At 50.6% G+C, this 13,954-nt stretch overlaps 15 non-coding genes across 15 annotated transcripts; 7 read left to right on the top strand and 8 right to left on the bottom strand.

Annotated features, from left to right (window-relative positions):
• Window positions 1-89: 89 nt before the first annotated feature.
• Trnag-ccc lies at window positions 90-161 on the bottom strand. The gene has a single exon. It is a non-coding gene; the product is annotated as a tRNA-Gly (tRNA).
• A 683-nt stretch (window positions 162-844) lies between these two features.
• Window positions 845-928, top strand: Trnal-uaa. Its single transcript has one exon. It is a non-coding gene; the product is annotated as a tRNA-Leu (tRNA).
• Window positions 929-2,054: 1,126 nt separating this feature from the next.
• Window positions 2,055-2,126, bottom strand: Trnag-ccc. The gene has a single exon. It is a non-coding gene; the product is annotated as a tRNA-Gly (tRNA).
• Window positions 2,127-2,809: 683 nt separating this feature from the next.
• On the top strand, window positions 2,810-2,893 carry Trnal-uaa. The gene has a single exon. It is a non-coding gene; the product is annotated as a tRNA-Leu (tRNA).
• Window positions 2,894-4,019: 1,126 nt separating this feature from the next.
• Trnag-ccc lies at window positions 4,020-4,091 on the bottom strand. The gene has a single exon. It is a non-coding gene; the product is annotated as a tRNA-Gly (tRNA).
• A 683-nt stretch (window positions 4,092-4,774) lies between these two features.
• Window positions 4,775-4,858, top strand: Trnal-uaa. Its single transcript has one exon. It is a non-coding gene; the product is annotated as a tRNA-Leu (tRNA).
• A 1,126-nt stretch (window positions 4,859-5,984) lies between these two features.
• Trnag-ccc lies at window positions 5,985-6,056 on the bottom strand. Its single transcript has one exon. It is a non-coding gene; the product is annotated as a tRNA-Gly (tRNA).
• Window positions 6,057-6,739: 683 nt separating this feature from the next.
• On the top strand, window positions 6,740-6,823 carry Trnal-uaa. Its single transcript has one exon. It is a non-coding gene; the product is annotated as a tRNA-Leu (tRNA).
• Window positions 6,824-7,949: 1,126 nt separating this feature from the next.
• On the bottom strand, window positions 7,950-8,021 carry Trnag-ccc. The gene has a single exon. It is a non-coding gene; the product is annotated as a tRNA-Gly (tRNA).
• Window positions 8,022-8,704: 683 nt separating this feature from the next.
• Window positions 8,705-8,788, top strand: Trnal-uaa. Its single transcript has one exon. It is a non-coding gene; the product is annotated as a tRNA-Leu (tRNA).
• Window positions 8,789-9,914: 1,126 nt separating this feature from the next.
• Trnag-ccc lies at window positions 9,915-9,986 on the bottom strand. The gene has a single exon. It is a non-coding gene; the product is annotated as a tRNA-Gly (tRNA).
• A 683-nt stretch (window positions 9,987-10,669) lies between these two features.
• Window positions 10,670-10,753, top strand: Trnal-uaa. The gene has a single exon. It is a non-coding gene; the product is annotated as a tRNA-Leu (tRNA).
• Window positions 10,754-11,879: 1,126 nt separating this feature from the next.
• On the bottom strand, window positions 11,880-11,951 carry Trnag-ccc. The gene has a single exon. It is a non-coding gene; the product is annotated as a tRNA-Gly (tRNA).
• A 683-nt stretch (window positions 11,952-12,634) lies between these two features.
• Trnal-uaa lies at window positions 12,635-12,718 on the top strand. Its single transcript has one exon. It is a non-coding gene; the product is annotated as a tRNA-Leu (tRNA).
• Window positions 12,719-13,844: 1,126 nt separating this feature from the next.
• On the bottom strand, window positions 13,845-13,916 carry Trnag-ccc. Its single transcript has one exon. It is a non-coding gene; the product is annotated as a tRNA-Gly (tRNA).
• Between the last annotated feature and the right edge of the window lie 38 nt (window positions 13,917-13,954).

Genomic DNA, 13,954 nt, shown 5'->3' with positions numbered 1-13,954 from the left:
AGGAAAACTATTCGTACCGCGACAGTTCACAGTTTCGAAGATCGCGTTTCGTTACGTGGAATACCCGTAGAAGAAAAAAGTACCTTTTGTGCGGTGGCCGGGAATCGAACCCGGATCAACTGCTTGGGAAGCAACCATGCTGACCGTTACACCACCACCGCGTTGTGCTGCGTCCCACCCACGCCTTGATGTGTCGGCTACCCTCCTGCCATCAGAGGCCGAAGGCGACGGCGCTGTAGGCGCTCAACGCCAGGGCGGAGGTGAGCACATCTGAACGCAGTGCGTAGGTGCTGCTAGGGCGATGTAGCGTAGCTAGAAGCAGAACTGACAGCCGTTGAAAAACTGCCCTTTAATTTACAGCAGGGCGATAAAACAAATATCTAATGTGACGTACTTACTGATGATCCAGAGACGATTCAGCATGTGTGTGCCAATCCAGAAGTAGAAAGCGCCTAAGTATCACAATATTAAGTTGGTTAGTTTGATGCTCGCCTGGAGCCTATCATTAGCTTCCCCTGAGGGCGAAATGCACAGCGTAGCCGTTGCTAGGGAACGGCCTCTTCTGTCGTTTTTTGTTTTCTCTGCGTCAGTGTGAATATTGATAACTACAGTTCTGCTCGTTCCACTCAAGACAGATGGCGACGGAAAACAATGGTGTAAGGCACCATGTTTAAGCTGTGGTTCCCGAAAGTGAGGGTGGGGTGCAACCTCACATCTGACAACTCGTTTTAAATACTCTAAAACCAACGTATTTCCTTCACACAAGAAAAAAACACGCTAATTTCGCAGTCAGGCTCTGGAGATATACCGAGAAACGACGGTGGAAGAGATTTGGCGCCCACGCGTCAGATTGGCCGAGCGGTCTAAGGCGCCAGATTTAAGCTCTGGTTCCCGAAGGGGAGCGTGGGTTCGAACCCCACATCTGACAATGCATTTTAAATATTCCAAAACTACCAATTTCGTACATGCGGGAAAACAAGTAAATTACGCGGGAACAGGTTCCACAGATACTACGAGAAACGGCAGTGACTATGGTGCTTGCCTTGCAAGTCTGATTGTCTGGCGGCCTGAAAGAATGGAAAGCTGTTAGGAGACATGGCTTTCAGCCACGAGGCCCGGAATCGATTCCCGGTAGCCGAACATTCTTTTGTTTGCTGAGTCTTGGTTATTCTCACGGCATTTACGATATCTTTGGGTTGTGGTTTTTGGGGTCCAAGCATCAGGCGAGCAAACGTGAACGAAAGCAGATATGTGCGTAAATGAGTGTCAGGGCAGTAATAAAGGTGGATGAGACGGTGGATCGGGTATTGGACTGCAGACGTGCCACATTGCGTAGCTCGATAGCTGAGTAAGTTAGAGCGTCGTGCTGTGAACACAAAGGCCACGTATTCGACCGCACCAAGTGCCATTTCATTTTTCTCCCCTAAAAGACAATGCTTCCTCCAGCGACACACTGCCAGGTAAATAACAAGCGATCTTCACAAGAAGTAAGGTGTCTACACGTTGCGCGATACTGTCGCCAACGGCCACACCGCGCGTAGTGCAGCGGTTCTCGTCTGTTCACCGGCGTTAGGAATCGTTGGCCGTGGTTAGTACATGGATGCGTGCTCGGCTGGGAACTCGACGTGCTGTTGCCTTCTTTCATTTTGCATTTTTCCTTCGGCTTCGTTGTTGCTTAGCAATAATTATGCGGTCCCGCACGCTGACGCCACTCTTGCCTCTCGGTACACTAAGGGGCGAATCTGTGGCCACAATAAAATGAAAGGTTCTGTCGTGTGTTTGTCGTTTTTTGGTCTCTCCCAGTCGTTTGTCGCGCCTGCCCTCTACATATATGCCCATTTCCAAGCGTCAGCTTTCGCGTCAGCCGAGCAAAGTCGAGACAAGTCGACACATGGAGACACACGATGCTGAGAAACGAAAGCCGCAGACTAGCGCCCTGGCAGCACGGACTGAGACGAGGGGCGAAGGAAAACTATTCGTACCGCGACAGTTCACAGTTTCGAAGATCGCGTTTCGTTACGTGGAATACCCGTAGAAGAAAAAAGTACCTTTTGTGCGGTGGCCGGGAATCGAACCCGGATCAACTGCTTGGGAAGCAACCATGCTGACCGTTACACCACCACCGCGTTGTGCTGCGTCCCACCCACGCCTTGATGTGTCGGCTACCCTCCTGCCATCAGAGGCCGAAGGCGACGGCGCTGTAGGCGCTCAACGCCAGGGCGGAGGTGAGCACATCTGAACGCAGTGCGTAGGTGCTGCTAGGGCGATGTAGCGTAGCTAGAAGCAGAACTGACAGCCGTTGAAAAACTGCCCTTTAATTTACAGCAGGGCGATAAAACAAATATCTAATGTGACGTACTTACTGATGATCCAGAGACGATTCAGCATGTGTGTGCCAATCCAGAAGTAGAAAGCGCCTAAGTATCACAATATTAAGTTGGTTAGTTTGATGCTCGCCTGGAGCCTATCATTAGCTTCCCCTGAGGGCGAAATGCACAGCGTAGCCGTTGCTAGGGAACGGCCTCTTCTGTCGTTTTTTGTTTTCTCTGCGTCAGTGTGAATATTGATAACTACAGTTCTGCTCGTTCCACTCAAGACAGATGGCGACGGAAAACAATGGTGTAAGGCACCATGTTTAAGCTGTGGTTCCCGAAAGTGAGGGTGGGGTGCAACCTCACATCTGACAACTCGTTTTAAATACTCTAAAACCAACGTATTTCCTTCACACAAGAAAAAAACACGCTAATTTCGCAGTCAGGCTCTGGAGATATACCGAGAAACGACGGTGGAAGAGATTTGGCGCCCACGCGTCAGATTGGCCGAGCGGTCTAAGGCGCCAGATTTAAGCTCTGGTTCCCGAAGGGGAGCGTGGGTTCGAACCCCACATCTGACAATGCATTTTAAATATTCCAAAACTACCAATTTCGTACATGCGGGAAAACAAGTAAATTACGCGGGAACAGGTTCCACAGATACTACGAGAAACGGCAGTGACTATGGTGCTTGCCTTGCAAGTCTGATTGTCTGGCGGCCTGAAAGAATGGAAAGCTGTTAGGAGACATGGCTTTCAGCCACGAGGCCCGGAATCGATTCCCGGTAGCCGAACATTCTTTTGTTTGCTGAGTCTTGGTTACTCTCACGGCATTTACGATATCTTTGGGTTGTGGTTTTTGGGGTCCAAGCATCAGGCGAGCAAACGTGAACGAAAGCAGATATGTGCGTAAATGAGTGTCAGGGCAGTAATAAAGGTGGATGAGACGGTGGATCGGGTATTGGACTGCAGACGTGCCACATTGCGTAGCTCGATAGCTGAGTAAGTTAGAGCGTCGTGCTGTGAACACAAAGGCCACGTATTCGACCGCACCAAGTGCCATTTCATTTTTCTCCCCTAAAAGACAATGCTTCCTCCAGCGACACACTGCCAGGTAAATAACAAGCGATCTTCACAAGAAGTAAGGTGTCTACACGTTGCGCGATACTGTCGCCAACGGCCACACCGCGCGTAGTGCAGCGGTTCTCGTCTGTTCACCGGCGTTAGGAATCGTTGGCCGTGGTTAGTACATGGATGCGTGCTCGGCTGGGAACTCGACGTGCTGTTGCCTTCTTTCATTTTGCATTTTTCCTTCGGCTTCGTTGTTGCTTAGCAATAATTATGCGGTCCCGCACGCTGACGCCACTCTTGCCTCTCGGTACACTAAGGGGCGAATCTGTGGCCACAATAAAATGAAAGGTTCTGTCGTGTGTTTGTCGTTTTTTGGTCTCTCCCAGTCGTTTGTCGCGCCTGCCCTCTACATATATGCCCATTTCCAAGCGTCAGCTTTCGCGTCAGCCGAGCAAAGTCGAGACAAGTCGACACATGGAGACACACGATGCTGAGAAACGAAAGCCGCAGACTAGCGCCCTGGCAGCACGGACTGAGACGAGGGGCGAAGGAAAACTATTCGTACCGCGACAGTTCACAGTTTCGAAGATCGCGTTTCGTTACGTGGAATACCCGTAGAAGAAAAAAGTACCTTTTGTGCGGTGGCCGGGAATCGAACCCGGATCAACTGCTTGGGAAGCAACCATGCTGACCGTTACACCACCACCGCGTTGTGCTGCGTCCCACCCACGCCTTGATGTGTCGGCTACCCTCCTGCCATCAGAGGCCGAAGGCGACGGCGCTGTAGGCGCTCAACGCCAGGGCGGAGGTGAGCACATCTGAACGCAGTGCGTAGGTGCTGCTAGGGCGATGTAGCGTAGCTAGAAGCAGAACTGACAGCCGTTGAAAAACTGCCCTTTAATTTACAGCAGGGCGATAAAACAAATATCTAATGTGACGTACTTACTGATGATCCAGAGACGATTCAGCATGTGTGTGCCAATCCAGAAGTAGAAAGCGCCTAAGTATCACAATATTAAGTTGGTTAGTTTGATGCTCGCCTGGAGCCTATCATTAGCTTCCCCTGAGGGCGAAATGCACAGCGTAGCCGTTGCTAGGGAACGGCCTCTTCTGTCGTTTTTTGTTTTCTCTGCGTCAGTGTGAATATTGATAACTACAGTTCTGCTCGTTCCACTCAAGACAGATGGCGACGGAAAACAATGGTGTAAGGCACCATGTTTAAGCTGTGGTTCCCGAAAGTGAGGGTGGGGTGCAACCTCACATCTGACAACTCGTTTTAAATACTCTAAAACCAACGTATTTCCTTCACACAAGAAAAAAACACGCTAATTTCGCAGTCAGGCTCTGGAGATATACCGAGAAACGACGGTGGAAGAGATTTGGCGCCCACGCGTCAGATTGGCCGAGCGGTCTAAGGCGCCAGATTTAAGCTCTGGTTCCCGAAGGGGAGCGTGGGTTCGAACCCCACATCTGACAATGCATTTTAAATATTCCAAAACTACCAATTTCGTACATGCGGGAAAACAAGTAAATTACGCGGGAACAGGTTCCACAGATACTACGAGAAACGGCAGTGACTATGGTGCTTGCCTTGCAAGTCTGATTGTCTGGCGGCCTGAAAGAATGGAAAGCTGTTAGGAGACATGGCTTTCAGCCACGAGGCCCGGAATCGATTCCCGGTAGCCGAACATTCTTTTGTTTGCTGAGTCTTGGTTATTCTCACGGCATTTACGATATCTTTGGGTTGTGGTTTTTGGGGTCCAAGCATCAGGCGAGCAAACGTGAACGAAAGCAGATATGTGCGTAAATGAGTGTCAGGGCAGTAATAAAGGTGGATGAGACGGTGGATCGGGTATTGGACTGCAGACGTGCCACATTGCGTAGCTCGATAGCTGAGTAAGTTAGAGCGTCGTGCTGTGAACACAAAGGCCACGTATTCGACCGCACCAAGTGCCATTTCATTTTTCTCCCCTAAAAGACAATGCTTCCTCCAGCGACACACTGCCAGGTAAATAACAAGCGATCTTCACAAGAAGTAAGGTGTCTACACGTTGCGCGATACTGTCGCCAACGGCCACACCGCGCGTAGTGCAGCGGTTCTCGTCTGTTCACCGGCGTTAGGAATCGTTGGCCGTGGTTAGTACATGGATGCGTGCTCGGCTGGGAACTCGACGTGCTGTTGCCTTCTTTCATTTTGCATTTTTCCTTCGGCTTCGTTGTTGCTTAGCAATAATTATGCGGTCCCGCACGCTGACGCCACTCTTGCCTCTCGGTACACTAAGGGGCGAATCTGTGGCCACAATAAAATGAAAGGTTCTGTCGTGTGTTTGTCGTTTTTTGGTCTCTCCCAGTCGTTTGTCGCGCCTGCCCTCTACATATATGCCCATTTCCAAGCGTCAGCTTTCGCGTCAGCCGAGCAAAGTCGAGACAAGTCGACACATGGAGACACACGATGCTGAGAAACGAAAGCCGCAGACTAGCGCCCTGGCAGCACGGACTGAGACGAGGGGCGAAGGAAAACTATTCGTACCGCGACAGTTCACAGTTTCGAAGATCGCGTTTCGTTACGTGGAATACCCGTAGAAGAAAAAAGTACCTTTTGTGCGGTGGCCGGGAATCGAACCCGGATCAACTGCTTGGGAAGCAACCATGCTGACCGTTACACCACCACCGCGTTGTGCTGCGTCCCACCCACGCCTTGATGTGTCGGCTACCCTCCTGCCATCAGAGGCCGAAGGCGACGGCGCTGTAGGCGCTCAACGCCAGGGCGGAGGTGAGCACATCTGAACGCAGTGCGTAGGTGCTGCTAGGGCGATGTAGCGTAGCTAGAAGCAGAACTGACAGCCGTTGAAAAACTGCCCTTTAATTTACAGCAGGGCGATAAAACAAATATCTAATGTGACGTACTTACTGATGATCCAGAGACGATTCAGCATGTGTGTGCCAATCCAGAAGTAGAAAGCGCCTAAGTATCACAATATTAAGTTGGTTAGTTTGATGCTCGCCTGGAGCCTATCATTAGCTTCCCCTGAGGGCGAAATGCACAGCGTAGCCGTTGCTAGGGAACGGCCTCTTCTGTCGTTTTTTGTTTTCTCTGCGTCAGTGTGAATATTGATAACTACAGTTCTGCTCGTTCCACTCAAGACAGATGGCGACGGAAAACAATGGTGTAAGGCACCATGTTTAAGCTGTGGTTCCCGAAAGTGAGGGTGGGGTGCAACCTCACATCTGACAACTCGTTTTAAATACTCTAAAACCAACGTATTTCCTTCACACAAGAAAAAAACACGCTAATTTCGCAGTCAGGCTCTGGAGATATACAGAGAAACGACGGTGGAAGAGATTTGGCGCCCACGCGTCAGATTGGCCGAGCGGTCTAAGGCGCCAGATTTAAGCTCTGGTTCCCGAAGGGGAGCGTGGGTTCGAACCCCACATCTGACAATGCATTTTAAATATTCCAAAACTACCAATTTCGTACATGCGGGAAAACAAGTAAATTACGCGGGAACAGGTTCCACAGATACTACGAGAAACGGCAGTGACTATGGTGCTTGCCTTGCAAGTCTGATTGTCTGGCGGCCTGAAAGAATGGAAAGCTGTTAGGAGACATGGCTTTCAGCCACGAGGCCCGGAATCGATTCCCGGTAGCCGAACATTCTTTTGTTTGCTGAGTCTTGGTTATTCTCACGGCATTTACGATATCTTTGGGTTGTGGTTTTTGGGGTCCAAGCATCAGGCGAGCAAACGTGAACGAAAGCAGATATGTGCGTAAATGAGTGTCAGGGCAGTAATAAAGGTGGATGAGACGGTGGATCGGGTATTGGACTGCAGACGTGCCACATTGCGTAGCTCGATAGCTGAGTAAGTTAGAGCGTCGTGCTGTGAACACAAAGGCCACGTATTCGACCGCACCAAGTGCCATTTCATTTTTCTCCCCTAAAAGACAATGCTTCCTCCAGCGACACACTGCCAGGTAAATAACAAGCGATCTTCACAAGAAGTAAGGTGTCTACACGTTGCGCGATACTGTCGCCAACGGCCACACCGCGCGTAGTGCAGCGGTTCTCGTCTGTTCACCGGCGTTAGGAATCGTTGGCCGTGGTTAGTACATGGATGCGTGCTCGGCTGGGAACTCGACGTGCTGTTGCCTTCTTTCATTTTGCATTTTTCCTTCGGCTTCGTTGTTGCTTAGCAATAATTATGCGGTCCCGCACGCTGACGCCACTCTTGCCTCTCGGTACACTAAGGGGCGAATCTGTGGCCACAATAAAATGAAAGGTTCTGTCGTGTGTTTGTCGTTTTTTGGTCTCTCCCAGTCGTTTGTCGCGCCTGCCCTCTACATATATGCCCATTTCCAAGCGTCAGCTTTCGCGTCAGCCGAGCAAAGTCGAGACAAGTCGACACATGGAGACACACGATGCTGAGAAACGAAAGCCGCAGACTAGCGCCCTGGCAGCACGGACTGAGACGAGGGGCGAAGGAAAACTATTCGTACCGCGACAGTTCACAGTTTCGAAGATCGCGTTTCGTTACGTGGAATACCCGTAGAAGAAAAAAGTACCTTTTGTGCGGTGGCCGGGAATCGAACCCGGATCAACTGCTTGGGAAGCAACCATGCTGACCGTTACACCACCACCGCGTTGTGCTGCGTCCCACCCACGCCTTGATGTGTCGGCTACCCTCCTGCCATCAGAGGCCGAAGGCGACGGCGCTGTAGGCGCTCAACGCCAGGGCGGAGGTGAGCACATCTGAACGCAGTGCGTAGGTGCTGCTAGGGCGATGTAGCGTAGCTAGAAGCAGAACTGACAGCCGTTGAAAAACTGCCCTTTAATTTACAGCAGGGCGATAAAACAAATATCTAATGTGACGTACTTACTGATGATCCAGAGACGATTCAGCATGTGTGTGCCAATCCAGAAGTAGAAAGCGCCTAAGTATCACAATATTAAGTTGGTTAGTTTGATGCTCGCCTGGAGCCTATCATTAGCTTCCCCTGAGGGCGAAATGCACAGCGTAGCCGTTGCTAGGGAACGGCCTCTTCTGTCGTTTTTTGTTTTCTCTGCGTCAGTGTGAATATTGATAACTACAGTTCTGCTCGTTCCACTCAAGACAGATGGCGACGGAAAACAATGGTGTAAGGCACCATGTTTAAGCTGTGGTTCCCGAAAGTGAGGGTGGGGTGCAACCTCACATCTGACAACTCGTTTTAAATACTCTAAAACCAACGTATTTCCTTCACACAAGAAAAAAACACGCTAATTTCGCAGTCAGGCTCTGGAGATATACCGAGAAACGACGGTGGAAGAGATTTGGCGCCCACGCGTCAGATTGGCCGAGCGGTCTAAGGCGCCAGATTTAAGCTCTGGTTCCCGAAGGGGAGCGTGGGTTCGAACCCCACATCTGACAATGCATTTTAAATATTCCAAAACTACCAATTTCGTACATGCGGGAAAACAAGTAAATTACGCGGGAACAGGTTCCACAGATACTACGAGAAACGGCAGTGACTATGGTGCTTGCCTTGCAAGTCTGATTGTCTGGCGGCCTGAAAGAATGGAAAGCTGTTAGGAGACATGGCTTTCAGCCACGAGGCCCGGAATCGATTCCCGGTAGCCGAACATTCTTTTGTTTGCTGAGTCTTGGTTACTCTCACGGCATTTACGATATCTTTGGGTTGTGGTTTTTGGGGTCCAAGCATCAGGCGAGCAAACGTGAACGAAAGCAGATATGTGCGTAAATGAGTGTCAGGGCAGTAATAAAGGTGGATGAGACGGTGGATCGGGTATTGGACTGCAGACGTGCCACATTGCGTAGCTCGATAGCTGAGTAAGTTAGAGCGTCGTGCTGTGAACACAAAGGCCACGTATTCGACCGCACCAAGTGCCATTTCATTTTTCTCCCCTAAAAGACAATGCTTCCTCCAGCGACACACTGCCAGGTAAATAACAAGCGATCTTCACAAGAAGTAAGGTGTCTACACGTTGCGCGATACTGTCGCCAACGGCCACACCGCGCGTAGTGCAGCGGTTCTCGTCTGTTCACCGGCGTTAGGAATCGTTGGCCGTGGTTAGTACATGGATGCGTGCTCGGCTGGGAACTCGACGTGCTGTTGCCTTCTTTCATTTTGCATTTTTCCTTCGGCTTCGTTGTTGCTTAGCAATAATTATGCGGTCCCGCACGCTGACGCCACTCTTGCCTCTCGGTACACTAAGGGGCGAATCTGTGGCCACAATAAAATGAAAGGTTCTGTCGTGTGTTTGTCGTTTTTTGGTCTCTCCCAGTCGTTTGTCGCGCCTGCCCTCTACATATATGCCCATTTCCAAGCGTCAGCTTTCGCGTCAGCCGAGCAAAGTCGAGACAAGTCGACACATGGAGACACACGATGCTGAGAAACGAAAGCCGCAGACTAGCGCCCTGGCAGCACGGACTGAGACGAGGGGCGAAGGAAAACTATTCGTACCGCGACAGTTCACAGTTTCGAAGATCGCGTTTCGTTACGTGGAATACCCGTAGAAGAAAAAAGTACCTTTTGTGCGGTGGCCGGGAATCGAACCCGGATCAACTGCTTGGGAAGCAACCATGCTGACCGTTACACCACCACCGCGTTGTGCTGCGTCCCACCCACGCCTTGATGTGTCGGCTACCCTCCTGCCATCAGAGGCCGAAGGCGACGGCGCTGTAGGCGCTCAACGCCAGGGCGGAGGTGAGCACATCTGAACGCAGTGCGTAGGTGCTGCTAGGGCGATGTAGCGTAGCTAGAAGCAGAACTGACAGCCGTTGAAAAACTGCCCTTTAATTTACAGCAGGGCGATAAAACAAATATCTAATGTGACGTACTTACTGATGATCCAGAGACGATTCAGCATGTGTGTGCCAATCCAGAAGTAGAAAGCGCCTAAGTATCACAATATTAAGTTGGTTAGTTTGATGCTCGCCTGGAGCCTATCATTAGCTTCCCCTGAGGGCGAAATGCACAGCGTAGCCGTTGCTAGGGAACGGCCTCTTCTGTCGTTTTTTGTTTTCTCTGCGTCAGTGTGAATATTGATAACTACAGTTCTGCTCGTTCCACTCAAGACAGATGGCGACGGAAAACAATGGTGTAAGGCACCATGTTTAAGCTGTGGTTCCCGAAAGTGAGGGTGGGGTGCAACCTCACATCTGACAACTCGTTTTAAATACTCTAAAACCAACGTATTTCCTTCACACAAGAAAAAAACACGCTAATTTCGCAGTCAGGCTCTGGAGATATACCGAGAAACGACGGTGGAAGAGATTTGGCGCCCACGCGTCAGATTGGCCGAGCGGTCTAAGGCGCCAGATTTAAGCTCTGGTTCCCGAAGGGGAGCGTGGGTTCGAACCCCACATCTGACAATGCATTTTAAATATTCCAAAACTACCAATTTCGTACATGCGGGAAAACAAGTAAATTACGCGGGAACAGGTTCCACAGATACTACGAGAAACGGCAGTGACTATGGTGCTTGCCTTGCAAGTCTGATTGTCTGGCGGCCTGAAAGAATGGAAAGCTGTTAGGAGACATGGCTTTCAGCCACGAGGCCCGGAATCGATTCCCGGTAGCCGAACATTCTTTTGTTTGCTGAGTCTTGGTTATTCTCACGGCATTTACGATATCTTTGGGTTGTGGTTTTTGGGGTCCAAGCATCAGGCGAGCAAACGTGAACGAAAGCAGATATGTGCGTAAATGAGTGTCAGGGCAGTAATAAAGGTGGATGAGACGGTGGATCGGGTATTGGACTGCAGACGTGCCACATTGCGTAGCTCGATAGCTGAGTAAGTTAGAGCGTCGTGCTGTGAACACAAAGGCCACGTATTCGACCGCACCAAGTGCCATTTCATTTTTCTCCCCTAAAAGACAATGCTTCCTCCAGCGACACACTGCCAGGTAAATAACAAGCGATCTTCACAAGAAGTAAGGTGTCTACACGTTGCGCGATACTGTCGCCAACGGCCACACCGCGCGTAGTGCAGCGGTTCTCGTCTGTTCACCGGCGTTAGGAATCGTTGGCCGTGGTTAGTACATGGATGCGTGCTCGGCTGGGAACTCGACGTGCTGTTGCCTTCTTTCATTTTGCATTTTTCCTTCGGCTTCGTTGTTGCTTAGCAATAATTATGCGGTCCCGCACGCTGACGCCACTCTTGCCTCTCGGTACACTAAGGGGCGAATCTGTGGCCACAATAAAATGAAAGGTTCTGTCGTGTGTTTGTCGTTTTTTGGTCTCTCCCAGTCGTTTGTCGCGCCTGCCCTCTACATATATGCCCATTTCCAAGCGTCAGCTTTCGCGTCAGCCGAGCAAAGTCGAGACAAGTCGACACATGGAGACACACGATGCTGAGAAACGAAAGCCGCAGACTAGCGCCCTGGCAGCACGGACTGAGACGAGGGGCGAAGGAAAACTATTCGTACCGCGACAGTTCACAGTTTCGAAGATCGCGTTTCGTTACGTGGAATACCCGTAGAAGAAAAAAGTACCTTTTGTGCGGTGGCCGGGAATCGAACCCGGATCAACTGCTTGGGAAGCAACCATGCTGACCGTTACACCACCACCGCGTTGTGCTGCGTCCCACCCACGCCTTGATGTGTCGGCTACCCTCCTGCCATCAGAGGCCGAAGGCGACGGCGCTGTAGGCGCTCAACGCCAGGGCGGAGGTGAGCACATCTGAACGCAGTGCGTAGGTGCTGCTAGGGCGATGTAGCGTAGCTAGAAGCAGAACTGACAGCCGTTGAAAAACTGCCCTTTAATTTACAGCAGGGCGATAAAACAAATATCTAATGTGACGTACTTACTGATGATCCAGAGACGATTCAGCATGTGTGTGCCAATCCAGAAGTAGAAAGCGCCTAAGTATCACAATATTAAGTTGGTTAGTTTGATGCTCGCCTGGAGCCTATCATTAGCTTCCCCTGAGGGCGAAATGCACAGCGTAGCCGTTGCTAGGGAACGGCCTCTTCTGTCGTTTTTTGTTTTCTCTGCGTCAGTGTGAATATTGATAACTACAGTTCTGCTCGTTCCACTCAAGACAGATGGCGACGGAAAACAATGGTGTAAGGCACCATGTTTAAGCTGTGGTTCCCGAAAGTGAGGGTGGGGTGCAACCTCACATCTGACAACTCGTTTTAAATACTCTAAAACCAACGTATTTCCTTCACACAAGAAAAAAACACGCTAATTTCGCAGTCAGGCTCTGGAGATATACCGAGAAACGACGGTGGAAGAGATTTGGCGCCCACGCGTCAGATTGGCCGAGCGGTCTAAGGCGCCAGATTTAAGCTCTGGTTCCCGAAGGGGAGCGTGGGTTCGAACCCCACATCTGACAATGCATTTTAAATATTCCAAAACTACCAATTTCGTACATGCGGGAAAACAAGTAAATTACGCGGGAACAGGTTCCACAGATACTACGAGAAACGGCAGTGACTATGGTGCTTGCCTTGCAAGTCTGATTGTCTGGCGGCCTGAAAGAATGGAAAGCTGTTAGGAGACATGGCTTTCAGCCACGAGGCCCGGAATCGATTCCCGGTAGCCGAACATTCTTTTGTTTGCTGAGTCTTGGTTATTCTCACGGCATTTACGATATCTTTGGGTTGTGGTTTTTGGGGTCCAAGCATCAGGCGAGCAAACGTGAACGAAAGCAGATATGTGCGTAAATGAGTGTCAGGGCAGTAATAAAGGTGGATGAGACGGTGGATCGGGTATTGGACTGCAGACGTGCCACATTGCGTAGCTCGATAGCTGAGTAAGTTAGAGCGTCGTGCTGTGAACACAAAGGCCACGTATTCGACCGCACCAAGTGCCATTTCATTTTTCTCCCCTAAAAGACAATGCTTCCTCCAGCGACACACTGCCAGGTAAATAACAAGCGATCTTCACAAGAAGTAAGGTGTCTACACGTTGCGCGATACTGTCGCCAACGGCCACACCGCGCGTAGTGCAGCGGTTCTCGTCTGTTCACCGGCGTTAGGAATCGTTGGCCGTGGTTAGTACATGGATGCGTGCTCGGCTGGGAACTCGACGTGCTGTTGCCTTCTTTCATTTTGCATTTTTCCTTCGGCTTCGTTGTTGCTTAGCAATAATTATGCGGTCCCGCACGCTGACGCCACTCTTGCCTCTCGGTACACTAAGGGGCGAATCTGTGGCCACAATAAAATGAAAGGTTCTGTCGTGTGTTTGTCGTTTTTTGGTCTCTCCCAGTCGTTTGTCGCGCCTGCCCTCTACATATATGCCCATTTCCAAGCGTCAGCTTTCGCGTCAGCCGAGCAAAGTCGAGACAAGTCGACACATGGAGACACACGATGCTGAGAAACGAAAGCCGCAGACTAGCGCCCTGGCAGCACGGACTGAGACGAGGGGCGAAGGAAAACTATTCGTACCGCGACAGTTCACAGTTTCGAAGATCGCGTTTCGTTACGTGGAATACCCGTAGAAGAAAAAAGTACCTTTTGTGCGGTGGCCGGGAATCGAACCCGGATCAACTGCTTGGGAAGCAACCATGCTGACCGTTACACCACCACCGCGTTGTGCTGCGTCCCACCCACGCCTTGATGTGTCGGCT

This window comes from Schistocerca piceifrons, chromosome 2 (assembly GCF_021461385.2).
Source record: "Schistocerca piceifrons isolate TAMUIC-IGC-003096 chromosome 2, iqSchPice1.1, whole genome shotgun sequence".
Taxonomy (NCBI): Eukaryota; Metazoa; Arthropoda; class Insecta; order Orthoptera; family Acrididae; genus Schistocerca; species Schistocerca piceifrons.
The sequence above is the reverse complement of the archived record's forward strand: the minus strand, read 5'-3'. Positions and strand labels throughout refer to the sequence as shown.